We start from the raw sequence: 15,446 nt of genomic DNA, 5'->3' as shown, positions 1-15,446 counted from the left end.
CATATGACTAAACGGATAATTCATATACACATATTCTCAAAAATCAGTCCTACTTCACATTTCCAACCCTTATATTCACACATAAGGGATCAACTTAACAAAGGCGGAAGCTCATTAATTGGTGAGCGAATAATATTTAAAAGGAATCAACTACTCCAATGCATATCTGAAAGGTACCTCATCATTGGGATTTTACGAGCGTATTAATTGAAATTATTACAGCAAGATCGCTCATTCCCAAACCAAGTACCTTGAATTTAGCGGATATAGCTACTTGCTCAAATGCCTTGGGACTTAGCCCGGTTATAGTAACTTCGCACAAATGCCTTGGGACTTAGCCGGTTATAGTAACTCACACAAATGCCTTGGGACTTAGCCGGTTATAGTAACTCGCACAAATGCCTTGGGACTTAGCCGGATATAGTAACTCGCACAAATGCCTTGGCTTAGCCCGAATTAGTCACTAGCACAAATGCCTTCGGGACTTAGCTCGGTTATCATCCGAATATCCATGCACATATCAATAAATCATGACACATCTATATTTCATTTTCATAACTAGAATTCAAACACAAGTCACTTATCAAGCATTATCATTTTTGGCTCAATAGCTACATACAAAGAGCATGATTTTGATTTACTTAAAACATGATCTAATCGAATCATAATCTAAGATCCATTACTCAAAAACTTACCTCGGATGTTGTCGAACGATTTCGGCGGCTATTCGATCACTTTTTCCTTTCCCTTATCCAACTTTGGTCCTCTAAGATCTTGAGCTAATTCAAACAAATTTAACTTATTAAAGTCTCATTATGCTAGCTTATGGCCAAATATGACAAGGAGTTTGATAGGTCATATGGCCACCTTTAGCTCAAATACAAAATGATCATACGCATTTTTAATCACATTGAGCAATTTAATACAATTAATCTAACATTTCCTCATGTGCACCTTTATGACCGAATACACACATCATTAACCTAATATCAATTAACCAAGCACTTTAACAAATTCTCCTTGAGCCGATTATCTAAGTCAAGATAGATTCATCATTATGCTTGCCTATAACCGAATACATGCAACACCAATCTATCTATTCATTCATGTGTACATCTTATTTAAGCATGTATATCTACAACCGAATTCATCATATAAATATCTATGAATTCACTCAAACAATCTCAATACCACACATGGTGCTCAAACCATTTTTCAAATTCAAAACTCGGCTAGTACACATATATACACTAGCAGTCAAACACTAACATTTGCACTTCACCTTACTACCATTTATCTCTTCTATTTACTACCATGGCCGAATGTTATAACCCAAGCCTCACATATTGTTTCCCCAAGGCCCTTCAATGACCACATTCGCACCCTTAGGAACAACCCAATTTCAACCTTCAAGAAGGAAGAAAAATATATGTACTAAGAGCTTCAAACTACTTGGCCGAATATCAAACCTCCAATCAATCAAAATTTAATCCATGAAATGAATAAAACTTGAACTAACCACCTTCTTTATACATAAATTTCCAAGAATTTCAAGATACTTACCTCTTCCTAATCCTCATCCAAACCGAACATGAAGCAAGAGAACTCCTTTCTTCTTCCTTTGATTTTTCGGTCAAGAAGAACAAAGAGGATGAAGCCTTTTTTTTTTCTTTTTTTTCTTCTAGGTACGGCAAAATGGGGGAGCAAGGATGAAACAACTTTGGTTTCTCCTCCCACTCCCCTCATATTTTATTGTTCTTCCCACAACATGTTATCACAAATTGTTTATAATATGTTTTACCCATCACATTTTGTCTATCCTCAATGTCATGGACGGCCACTACTAATTAAGTGGGGGAATTGACATGCAAGACCACCCTTTTGATTTCATGCACTAATTGATCCTTATAGATTAACCTATCACATTTTAAAAGTGTCATACATAAGTCCTATTAGCTGAATTCACATGCAATCGACTAAATCGAAGCTTAAAACTTTCACACATTCATATACTTCGGTGACTCGGTTTAGTGGTCCCGAAACCGCTTCCCGACTAGGGTCAATTTAGGGCTGTCACATTATCTCCCTAAGCAGTAGTGGTGCAGATCGAAAATACCAAACCTTGTTTCTCTGAAGTTGCAGAGAGAAAGTTAAAGATACAAACCTTGTGTCCCTAAGCAGTAGTGGAACAGCTTGAAGTGACCTGTTATTATCTTCTTCATGTGTCAGTAGAGTAGATTGAAGATACAAATCTCTTCTCTCTGAAACTTATTGAAGTAGATCGAAAATGTTAATTTCTATACCCCTGAAGATGCAGTAGGATGGAATATGGCTACTTGAGCAAAATGAACAACAAGGAGTCAGGAATCAGCAAGACCGGGCAAAATTGGCTCTTTAATGTCTTGGCTTCGTTCTTGTTATACAAACAACGAGCAAAGAGGGGCAGCTGTGGGTACCAAATTTTGCCCAGGCCCATTTACCTTTAAAGCCCAAATTTTTAAACAAAAAATAAACCCCCAAAGACCAAAAATAGAACCAAAATCAAATCAAAAACAAAATAAAAACAGACCCAATTTTGAAGCCCAAATACTTAACCCTAACCCACAAACCCCAAAGCATTTTCAGCCAAGACCCTAGCCTCCAACTGCCTCCATGCTTCTACTACCCACTTTCTCCACCACCAAGCACGACCTATGCCCCACGTCCATTATACCTGCGACTTGTGCAAAGAGATAAGAAGAAACTATTTGTAATTTGGCTATAAAGCCTTCATTTTTTCCATTGTAAAAGGGGGACGTTTTTGATATGCAAAAAGAAATACAAAATCAGTAAAGAATAACTAGAAGATTTTTTTTTTGAAGGTGAGATTTTGCTGTAATTTATTTCTGTTTTTTCCTTTTTCTGTTTTTCTTTTCCGGGTCCAAAACAAAGACAAAGTATAAAAGAGAGAAGTCTTACCAGAGTTGTGCTCATGTCGTTGGTGGTCATTGCACATGGGACCTTTGATAGAGCTGGTATCTGATGAAGAGGAGAAAATGAGTGTATGAGTTGAGAGAACATTTCAAAAAAATTCTTAAGTTTTTTTCAAAAAAAATCAAAAAGATGATTGTTAAAAGGAAAAGGGGTTTTAAAAAGGTGGATTTGGGTTTTCAATAGGTTTTTTTTTTCCAAAAAGGTGGCTTATTTTGATAGTTTTTGGGGAAAAGAAAAATTGCCTGCACATGGGTTCTGCGCATGTTCCCTTAAATGGGTAAATTTTGCAGCCAGTCCTTCTTACTTTGCATCCCCTTTAATCTATCCCCATTATGTCTCTTTCATTTCTCCTCAAAGGTTTGTGCACTGTTTCAAATTGGTCCACGCATGAACAGTATTTTTGGTGATTTGGGTCATTTTCAATTTTGATCCCCAACTATTTGTGTGCGTTTTATTTCGGCCCGTAATTTTATTTATGTTAGAATTAAGTGACCCAAATTCTTATTTAAATAAAATACGATGGAAAATAAAATAAAAGTAAAATCCATATAGAACTAGACTTCTTTTATTTTATTTTAGAATAAGGTTTTAAACCTTATTAAACTCCATCTATTTTATATTGATTAGGATAAGGTGTTTCAATCCTACTAGAATATGGCTTTGCAAGCCTATAAATAGACATAGTCTATTCCTCTTGTATTTGAGTAAAAATTTTTCGACATAGTGAATTTTCTTCTCCTCTGCCGTGGTTTTTTCCGAAAGGGTTTCACGTAAAATTTATGTGTTCTTTATTTTATTTATTTTATTCTATTTTATTTTTCACAAATTGGTATCGAGCTTAGGGTTATTCATCTCGATCACGGTAATGGCGTCTTTGAAGTATGAAATTCATTGTTGGATCGCAACACCAGATTTGCGTTGTGGCAAATTAAGATGCAAGCGGTTCTTGCAGATGGATCTAGAGGATGCCCCGCTAGGATAGATAAGATGCCTTCGACATTACAGATGAAGAGAAGAAGCGTAAGGATCGAAAGGCATTAACACAATTACATCTGCATTTGTCCAACGAAATTTTGCGGGATGTGATGAAAGAGAAAGCTCTTCTTTGCATTATGGAAGAGGCTAGAACAAATATGTATGTCGAAAACTCTAACAAGCAAGTTGCATATGAAGCGGCGTCTTTATGCTCATCGTTTGGAGGAAGGTGCGTCAGTACACGAACACTTAATGTTGTTTAAAGAAATTCTCTCAAACTTGGAGGCCATGGAGGTTCGATATGATAAGGAAGATCTAGGGTTGATTCTACTTTGTTCGTTGCCCCGTCTTATTCAACCTTTAGAGACACGATTTTATATAGCCATGAGTCTCTCACGGTTGATGAGGTTTATGATTCTTTAACCTCGTATGATAAGATGAAGCATCTTGTGGTTAAACCCAACTCTCGGGAGAGGGTCTCATTGTTCGTGGGAGACAAGACCGGAATGTTGATGATGATCGTGGTAGAACACAGAGCGGAATCCTCGTGGTAAATCTAAGGGTAGATCGAAATCTTCAAGCAGAGGTAAAACTTGCAACTTCGCAAGAAGAAAGGGCACATTAAATCTGAGTGCTATAAGCTACAAAATAAGATTAAAAGGGAGGTTGCGAATCAAAAGGGAAAACAGCCAGAAAATTCCGGTGAAGCTGATGTTGTAGAAGACTACAGCGATGGTGAACTTCTAGTTGCTTCTATCAATGATTCTAAAGTAAGCAAGGAGTGGATACTTGATTCAGTTTGCACCTTCCACATGAGTCCCAATCGGGATTGGTTTACAACTTATGAAACGATGTCTGAAGGTGTTGTTTTGATGGGAAATAATGCTTCATGTAAAATCGCGGTGTTGGAACAATTAAAGTTAAGATGTTTGATGGAGTTGTCGAACACTTAGTGACGTCGGCATGTTCCGAATTGAAAAGAAATTTAATTTCGTTGAGTACTCTTGATTCAAAAGTGCAGATACACGGTGAAAGTGGGGTTTTAAAGATTTCAAAGGGTCCCTTGTTGTGATGAAAGGGCAAAGAAAGATTGCCAAGTTATATGTTTCTGAGGTTCTATCATTATTGGTGATGCAATTGTCGCTTCCTCTTCCTTGTCGGATGATGATATTACTAAACTTTGGCATATCGCCTAGGGCATATGAGTGAGAATGGCATGGCGAATTAAGCAAAGAGGACTTCTTAATGGGCAAGGAATTTGCAAAGCTGAATTTCGTGAGCACCGTGTGTTTTGGGAAGCAAAGAGAGTTCGATTCACTAGAGGAATCCATAACACGAAGGAAGCGTTGGAGTATATCCATTACGATCGTGGGGCCGCCCGAGTGCCTTCGAGAGGTGGAGCTAATTATATGCTAACCTTTATTGATGATTTTCGAGAAAAGTTTGGGCGTTCTTCCCGAGCGAAGCGATGTGTTTTCCACATTTAAGTCTTGGAAAATTATGATTGAAAAGCAGACGGAAAAGCAGATAAAATACCTCCGTCTGCATGACAATGGCTTAGAGTTACATTCGATGAGTTTAATAGATTGTGCAAGTCGAAGGGATCATGAGACACTTGACGATTCGTCATACTCCACACAAAAGCGGCGTTGCGAGCGAATGAACGAGCGATCATGGAGAAGGTTCGATGTATGTTGTCAAATGCCAACTTACAAGTCATTTTGGTGAAGCGACCTCTCGCATGTTTTTGATCAACCGATCTCCATCCGTTGCCATTGAGAAAAGACTCCACAAGAGGTATGGTCGGTAATCCCGCTAATTATTACGATTTAAAGATTTTTGGGTGTCCTGCGTATGCTCATGTTGATAATGGAAAATTGGAACCGAGATCCATTAAATGCGTTTTCTTGGTTATAAAGTGGTGTAAAAGGCTATAAGTTATGGTGTCTGAAAATAGAAAAGTTGTGATTAGCGAGAGATGTTGTTTTTGATGAAAGCGCTATGCTACCTAACTTATCTCTTAAAGACTCTTCCAATAAAGAAAACCAAAAGCGGTGGAGCATCGATTAATACGAGAATCAACTCCTCAAGCCGGTACAAAAATTGAGAATAGAGTTGCTTCTTCACCGCAATACTCTATCGCCAAAAACAGGACAAGAAGAGAAATTAAACCTCCAAAGAAGTATGCCGAGGTTGATCTAGTTGCTTATGCTTTAAATGTGGTGAAGATATAGATGCGAATCAAGAGCCATTTAATTATTACGAGGCGATTAGGCGTGAAGACTCGAAAAGTGGATGTTTGCTATGCAAGAGGAGATGGAATCACTCCACAAAAAGCAGAACATGGGATCTTGTAAAACTTCCTAAAGGTAAAAAGGCATTCGTTGTAAATGGGTGTTTAAAAGAAAGAAGGGACTCCGGAGTTGAAGAACCCGGATATAAAGCAAGGCTTGTTGCAAAGGGTTACTGATCAAATTCAGGAGTAGACTTCACAGATGTGTTCTCTCCGGTTGTTAAGCATAGTTCGATTCGAGCTTTGCTTGGTATTGTGGCCATGCATGATTTGGAGCTTGAGCGGTTAGATGTAAAAGCGCATTTTGCATGGAGAACTTGAGGAAGATATTTACATGCAACAACCAGAGGGTTTTATAGTCTCGAAAAAGAGGACTATGTTTGCTTCTTTGAAAAAGTCCCTTTACGGTTTGAAACGATCACCAAGACAAGTGGTACAAGAGGTTTGATTCCTTTATGACTTCTCATGATTTCAAAAGAAGTAGTTTTGACAGTTGTGTCTACTTTAAGAAAAAGCAGTGATGGTTCTTTTGTGTATCTACTTCTTTATGTTGATGACATGTTGATAGCGAGAAAAGATAAAAGAGAGATAAGAAAGGTTAAAGCCCAACTAAGTGAAGAATTTGAGATGAAAGATTTAGGACCAGCAAAGAAGATACTTGGTATGGAGATTCTCGGAGATAGAAAAGCAAGTAAATTGTACCTAAGTCGGAAGGGGTACATTGAGAAAGTTCTTTCTGAGTTCAATATGCAGAGTGCTAAGCTGTTAGTACTCCTTTAGCGACCCATTCAGGACTTTCATCGGCCTTATCTCCTCAATCGATAATGAGATTGAGTACATGTCACATGTTCCATACTCTAGTGCGATAGGATCTCTCATGTATGCTATGGTTTGTTCACGCCCGATTTATCATATGCGATCGGTGCGATTAGCGGATACATGGCGAATCTGGTAAAGAACACTGGAAAGCGATTCGATGGATTTTAAGATACTTACGAGGCACTACTAATGTTTGCTTACAGTTTGGAAGAACTAAAGATGGAGTTATAGGGTATGTTGATGCTGATTTTCTTGGAGACCTTGATAGAAGAAGATCTCTCACGAGTTACGTCTTTACAATCGGAGGTTGTGCAATTAGTTGGAAAGCCACTTTGCAAACTACGATCGCTTTGTCTACCAATCGTGAGTACATGGCGATTCTTGAGGCTTGTAAAGAAGCTATTTGGTTGAAGGGACTATTTAGTGAACTCAATGAAGACCTTCAAATCAGCACGATATTTTGTGACGATCGAGTGCCATCTTTCTTACAAAAGATCAAATGTTTCATGAGAGAACAAAACACATTGATATTCGGTATCATTTTGTTCGTGATATTATTGCTCGTGGTGATATTGTTGTGAGCAAAATTAGCACTCATGAAAATCCTGCAGATATGATGACTAAGTCACTTCCTATAACCAAGTTTGAGCATTGCTTAGACTTGGTTGGTGTTCATTGTTGAAGTTAAACCCTTAAGGGGTTTTTGGAAGAGGTGAAGAACTTGTTTATTGAAAGTTCGCGATGAAGAACTTGTTCATTGAGAATTTGTGTCAAGGTGGAGATTGTTAGAATTAAGTGACCCAAATTCTTATTTAAATAAAATACGATGGAAAATAAAATAAAAGTAAAATCCATATAGAACTAGACTTCTTTTATTTTATTTTAGAATAAGGTTTTAAACCTTATTAAACTCCATCTATTTTATATTGATTAGGATAAGGTGTTTCAATCCTACTAGAATATGGCTTTGCAAGCCTATAAATAGACATAGTCTATTCCTCTTGTATTTGAGTAAAAATTTTTCGACATAGTGAATTTTCTTCTCCTCTGCCCGTGGTTTTTTTCCCGAAAGGGTTTCCACGTAAAATTTATGTGTTCTTTATTTTTATTTATTTTATTCTATTTTATTTTTCACAATTTAAATGATTAGTTTTATTTATAGATTATCCCTTTAGTTTTATTATGCTTACAATGAAGTTTCTTTTCCCTTTTGAAATAAGAGCATATTATTTAACATATAATTTTGTATTGTTTTGTTGATTTCGTGGTTTTTGTTTTTTTTCATGTGCATTTTTCCCCAAATCACTTTTCTATATCATCATTACCCTTTTTATATATTATTTATATTAGGTTTATTCATTTCACATATTGTTTACTTAAATGTTATATGTATCACTCTGCATATTGCTTAATCTTTTGGAATTTTATTTATGTATTATTGTATTTTTAATATATTTATTTTATATTTTTAATACATATCTAATTCCATGTAAATTATTTATTTTATGGCATTGATTTTAAGATTCATTCGTATGATTACTTATTTATGTTTTTAAGTTTTATATCCATTATTTGTTTAAAAGTTTTGGTGTTACCCTTATAGTAGTGTTTAATGTTTTAAAAATCTCCTATCTTCCCTATTGTTCATTTTATTTTAAAGCTTGATATGTTATTTGGGTATTTTTGCTTGGAACCTCTTTCAAGTTGGCGATTAACTTGTTAACTTATTATATTATTTTTATAATTTTTTTACTACTATTATACATTATTATTATTTTGGGTTACTTTTTTTTAAAATTATCTTTATATGATATTCATTTTTATCTATTTTTTAAAAGTTAATTATTTTAAATATAGTTTATTATACTTATTATTATTTATTATTTGTCATTATTGTTAGCTTAGCATCGTTATTATTTTAATTTTGCTATTATTATTATATTTAGTAATACTATTGATATATTGCTATTATTGTCATGTTTATTATATTATCATATTTATGACTATCGTTGTTTCCATTTTTAAATTTTTTATTAATATAGGGTTAGCATGATTCTCATATTATCATTTTTATGTCATCCATCATTATTTATCATTTTTTTCCCTCCCCAAATTTTAATCGTTTTAGTTTTTTTATTCCATAATGTATTCTCAACTTGTTTTAACATAAAAACAATTTTCTATACTTAATCGTTTTAAAAAAACGTGCCCTACCGTATTGGGTTCATTTTTTTATTCGATTTAAGTATTTTATTCAACGTTTTGTTCCCAAATAGTTTTTAATAAAGGCAATTTTCTATACTTAATCGTTTTAAAAAACGTACCCTATCGTACTGGGTTTCGTTTTTTATTCGAATTAAGTATTCGAATATCCTTCTTAATCAATTTATTCTTTAAATTTTCTTCTAAACAATGGCAATTTTCGATATTTGGAAGCTCGAAAAATTGTACCCTACCATATTGGGTCTCGGTTTTTGTTCGATTCAAACATTCGAATATCCTTCTTATTGAATTTCTCCAAGTTTTGAAAAGTGGAGGTAGTGTTCTGTATTTTTAAAATTCGAAAAATCATACCCTGTCATACTGGGCTGTGGCTTTACATTTGATTTAAATATCCGAATACCCTTTTTAAAAAAATGAAGTGCTTGAATGTTTTAAATAAAAGACAAGCTCATAATCGGCGGTCAAAAATGATATGTCCTACCGTATTGGACATGACGTTTTACCTTGAAGCGAGATGGTCTTTAACTCATGTTTAATTTACTCAAATGTTTCAAAAAGGATGATCGTACTTTAAAATATTTTCAAATCTTTAATTTTCGATATTAAGACATAAATTAATCAATGAAGTACCGATTTTGGGCGTCTTGGGGGTGCTAATCCTTCCTCATACGTAACTGACTCCCGAGCCTATTTTCTCAAAATTCGTAGACCTAAATGTTTTATAAGGTGGCCCAATCACACCACAAAAAGGATTGGTGGAGACTCCGTATCTTCGTTTTCAAAATTCGATTCCCCGTTTTTAAAAAAATGGTTTCGACATGATACATATGTGAATAAATGTTATAACTATATCTATGATCATGATACACCGGGCCAGGGTGTGAAAGTATGTGAAAGTATTTGATTTAATTATGTTATACGAATTCAGATTAAGTGTGATAAGAATGCTGAATGTGCATTATGTGTTTGTATGTATTCGGCTAGATGGCAATATACCTAGAATATGGCCTCTTGAGAAATTGAATAATCGAAGTATAATTGCGTTTATTTGTTTGCATTGCTTAAAACTTACTAAGCTTATGAAAGCTTACTCTATTGTTACATTCCTTTGTTTTATAGATTGTTGGCTCCAGTTACTTGCTCGGGTTGGAGTTCGACGGAGATATTATCACCTTTGTCAAGCTCACGCTATTGGTGTAAGTAAATCCTAGTATTTGAGTCTATGGCATGTATAGGGTTTTAAATGTTGAGTATGTGATACTATAAGTTAGCCAAAGTTGGTGGCTTGTATTGATAAAGTGTTTTGGCTATGTAAATTGGCTTATGTTGGCTAGTGATGTTTTAGGCCTTGTAAGCCCATATATGGGACAGATTACATGTGAAAAGAAAGGTTTTAAATAGATTAAAATTTTTCGGCAGGGTTTTTGTGTGATTGACTGTGTTTAAGTCGGGTAACACCTCGAACCCTTTTCCGGTGAGGGATACGGGCGAGGGGTGTTACACTCAAACAGTAATTTGACCAAGTTTTAAAAATTTGGACAAAAATGGGCATGCATGGGTAAAATTTTAAAGAAAGGCATTTTGGTCATTTGGTTAATTAAAGAATAAAACGGGAAAAATCAAGCAAAAATGTTGTCCATCTTCTTTATAGTGTGCCAAAAATTCAAGGGGTTCCATAGCTAGGGTTTTCAACATTTCAAACTTGATTGTGTAATATCCTGAATTAGGGCTTAATCGGAATAGTGGTTTCGTGACCACAAATCCGAGATAGAAATAATTATTTTACAATGATTTTGATGTTTATGATATGATTGCATGATTGTGTGAAAATTTCATGATGAAATTCTATGCCTAAAGTGCTTAAATTGAAAGTAGGGACTAAATCGAATAAGTTGCAAAACTTGCATTCTAGAAGTTTTTAGTATGAAATTGTTTTGGAATATTAATGAGGAGGTATTAAATAGCAATTTTACCAATTTTAAGTTCATGGACAAAATTAGGACATGGAAGGAATTTTTGGAAAGTTTAGTAGTAAGGGTATTTTGGTCATTTAGTTATTAAAATGAATTAGAAACAAAATTAAAAGCCAATTTTGTCCATCTTCTTCATTAGGCCGAAATTTCAAGGGTTCTCCATAGCTAGGGTTTGTTTCAAGCTTCCAAGCTCCATAGTAAGTGATTCCAAGCCCGTTTTAATGTTCTTTCGTTTTTGGAATCCGGTAGCTCGATTAAGCTTATGTTAGCAATAATTCAACCTAGGGTTTATATTTGGAAAAATACCCATAGGTGAAATTTGTGTATTTTGATGTTTTATGATTGAATATGGGGTTTTAAATTATTTTAGACAACTTGTGCTACTTGGTTTTTAGTGAAAACGAGTAAAAGGGCTTAATCGGCAAAAATACCTAATAGTCACAAATATATGTTAGAGAGAGAATTTGATGTTGCCATAGAAGGGAAAAGTGATCAGCATGTTATAAAACATAAGAATAAGGAATAAAGTTTAATTCCCGAGCCTAGGGGCAAAAGTGTAATTATGCAAAAGTTTAGGGGCAAAAGTGTAATTTTTCCAAAGTTCGTATTAAATGCTATTTTGATGAATGTATGTATTAAATAAGATTAATTTGGCATTATAGATCAAGAAAAACGAGATTCAAGTCGTGATCGAGGAAAAGAAAAGATTATGGACTAAATTGCAAAATCTTTATATTTTGGTACCAAGGTAAGTTCATGTGTAAATAATGCAGCATAATTGTTATTTTTAAGTTATTGATGTTAATTATATGATACGCTGATTTTTAATCGTGAAATATTATGCTTTGTGGTTAATGTTGAGTAATATGCAAATTATGTTTACTACTTGATAAATTTGAATTGCTACTAGAGTATCGGCCCGATATTCCATGGAAGACTGACAATGTGAGATCGAGGAAAAAGCCCGTTTGAACCTTAGGAATAGATTAGGATACAAGTGACATGTCACTAGGATGGTTGAGCATCCGAACTCGTTGAGTTGAGTCCGAGTTCACTTATAGATGCAAATGTCCGAACTCATTGAGTTGAGTCCGAGTTCGTGAGATGTAACTAGGCATCCGAACTCGTTGAGTTGAGCTCGAGTTCACTTATGGATACAAATGTCTGAACTCGTGAAGTTGAGTCCGAGTTCGTGAGATGTAACTAGGCATCCGAACTCGTTGAGTTGAGTCCGAGTTCATTTATGGATGCGAACGCCCGAGCTCGTTGAGTTGAGTCTGAGTTCACTTAGGGGCGGGTTACATGATTTCTTGATTACATATGTGGCACTTATGTGCAAATTATCCATGTATCTGAGTTATATTCCGATGTGTTCAACGGGTGAAATTTCTAGTTTAATGGAAGAGCACTTAAGATATAAGTGACGTTTTGGGTAAGTGTTGTGAAATGGACACTTTGGACAGGTATGTTCTTAACCCTCGGGTTGAAAATAGATACAACAACGATAAGGTGGTAAGATGATGAATGATGTTTAAAGATGTGATATATGTTTTGGTGGTACCATGCTAAAGTTGTTTGGTATATTTGTATTGTTATGTTACTTGTTATTTACATATGAACTTACTAAGCATTTATGCTTACTCCTTTCTTTTCATTCACTGTAGTTTTGAACAAGCCGGCTCAGGAATCGGGACAGGTCGAAAGTTTGATCACACTATCCAAAGGACTTTTATCTTGGTAAATGGCTTGTACAACTACTTAAGTATGGCATGTATAGCAATATACCTATTTTGTGTAAATAATTTTATGATATGGCCATCTTTGGTTGAGAAAATGTTTGATATTGATAAGTCATGGTGATGGCTAATTTAGATCATGTTTGATATCATGGAAGTTTAACAGGTTATCTAGTTCATAAAAATTCATGGAAAGATGAAACTTGCCTTAAAATAGAATATTGTTGCAGCAATGACATGAATTTGAAAAATCACTAAAAATAGTATAAATAGAACTAAATGATGAGTAAGTTATGATTTCTTGATTACATATGTGGCACTTATGTGCAAATTATCCATGTATCCGAGTTATATTCCGATGTGTTCAACGGGTGAAATTTCTAGTTTAATGGAAGAGCACTTAAGATATAAGTGACGTTTTGGGTAAGTGTTGTGAAATGGACACTTTGGACAGGTATGTTCTTAACCCTCGGTTTGAAAATAGATACAACAACGATAAGGTGGTAAGATGATGAATGATGTTTAAAGATATGATATATGTTTTGGTGGTACCATGCTAAAGTTGTTTGGTATATTTGTATTGTTATGTTACTTGTTATTTACATATGAACTTACTAAGCATTTATGCTTACTCCTTCCTTTTCATTCACTGTAGTTTTGAACAAGCCGGCTCAGGAATCGGGACAGGTCGAAAGTTCGATCACACTATCCAAAGGACTTTTATCTTGGTAAATGGCTTGTACAACTACTTAAGTATGGCATGTATAGCAATATACCTATTTTGTGTAAATAATTTTATGATATGGCCATGTTTGGTTGAGAAAATGTTTGATATTGATAAGTCATGGTGATGGCTAATTTAGATCATGTTTGATATCATGGAAGTTTAACAGTTATCTAGTTCATAAAATTCATGGAAAGATGAAACTTGCCTTAAAAGCAGAATATTGTTGCAGCAATGACATGAATTTGAAAAATCACTAAAAATAGTATAAATAGAACTAAATGATGAGTAAGTTATGAAATTGAAGCTTAATGAGTCTATTTTCATATGGATTGAACAAAACAGGAATATAAATTATATTTTATGAGATATTTAAACTTTTGCGAAACAGGGCCAGAGTGATTTTTGGATCCCCTATTCTGATTTTAAAAATTCATAATAAATTTTACTAAAATAATTAGAAGTTGTTATTTATATGTAAAGATTCCTTATTGGGTCTAGTTTTAATAGAAACAAACCTCATAGTCATTGAAATTTTGTATAGAAAATATCTGATTCGTAATACACAGAGGTTAGAGCGATGAACCTGAAACAGGGATACTTTAATTAATAAACTGTACTAATTATCCCAATAAAAATTCTAGAAAAAAATTAGTAAATAGATATATGAGTCTAGATTCAGGAAAATTTACGGATCTTGATTTGAGTTTCGTAACTCGAGATATGATTTTCTTGTAACTGTGTGTGAGTACCTAGAAAGCTGTGAATGTAGAAACAAATGATTTGAAGTTCTTAAATTGATAAATTATGTTCGGTAACCCCTCAAGCTCGACTCCGGTGATGGTCTCGGGCGTGGGGGCGTTACAGATTGTAAGTGTTCCCTAGCCTCATTTTTTATGTTCTTTATATTTTTTAGATCCTTAAAGCATGTTCTAGCCATTTCTACCATTATTTTAAGCTAGGGTTCATGCTCAAAAACTTACCCATGTGTGACATGTTTGTATTTTGGTGTTTAATGGAGGAATATGAAAGTTTGATGTATGATAAACATCTTTTGTTAAATGGTTTTCCATGAAAACACCTAAAAAGGACCAAGTTGCAAAATATGTAAAATTGAGTAGTAGAAAAGAGAAATAAAGGAAAATGTGGGCTGTTATCAGCTAGAACATAATTCGGCTAGGCTTGGGAAGACAAGGGAATGCATGTTTTTCATTATACGAGCCTAGGCCTAGGGACTAAAATGTAAAAATGTATAAAGTTAGGGGTAAAAAGGTAATTTTGCCATAGAGTAAGTTTTTGGGCTGAAATTGAAGAATGTGATGAATTAATAATTTAATTTGTTTATATAGACTAGGAAAGACCAATTCTGAAAGTAGACCGTGGAAAATAAAACGTTTTGGAATAGTCAAAATCCAAACCCGATACATCATTCAGGTATGTTCGTGTAACTTAACCGGTTATATATATATATATATATATATATATATATAAATGTGTTGATTCTATTGCTGTGTTGTATTGAATGTGCAATGTACAAATATTGAATTGTATGAAAATGTCCATAATCCTGAAATTGAGTGAAAAGAGTTATATTTTGTTCGAATACTGAATTCCGATTGATAAGTTATTTCTCACGTGAAATGGGATCCTACACGTGTTACAGAAAGGATTTAAACCGGACGGGTAATCCATTGATCTCAGTGCAGAAAGGATTTAGCCCGGACAGGGAA

Source organism: Gossypium arboreum, chromosome 6 (genome assembly GCF_025698485.1).
Source record: "Gossypium arboreum isolate Shixiya-1 chromosome 6, ASM2569848v2, whole genome shotgun sequence".
NCBI lineage: Eukaryota > Viridiplantae > Streptophyta > Magnoliopsida > Malvales > Malvaceae > Gossypium > Gossypium arboreum.
The sequence above is the reverse complement of the archived record's forward strand: the minus strand, read 5'-3'. Positions refer to the sequence as shown.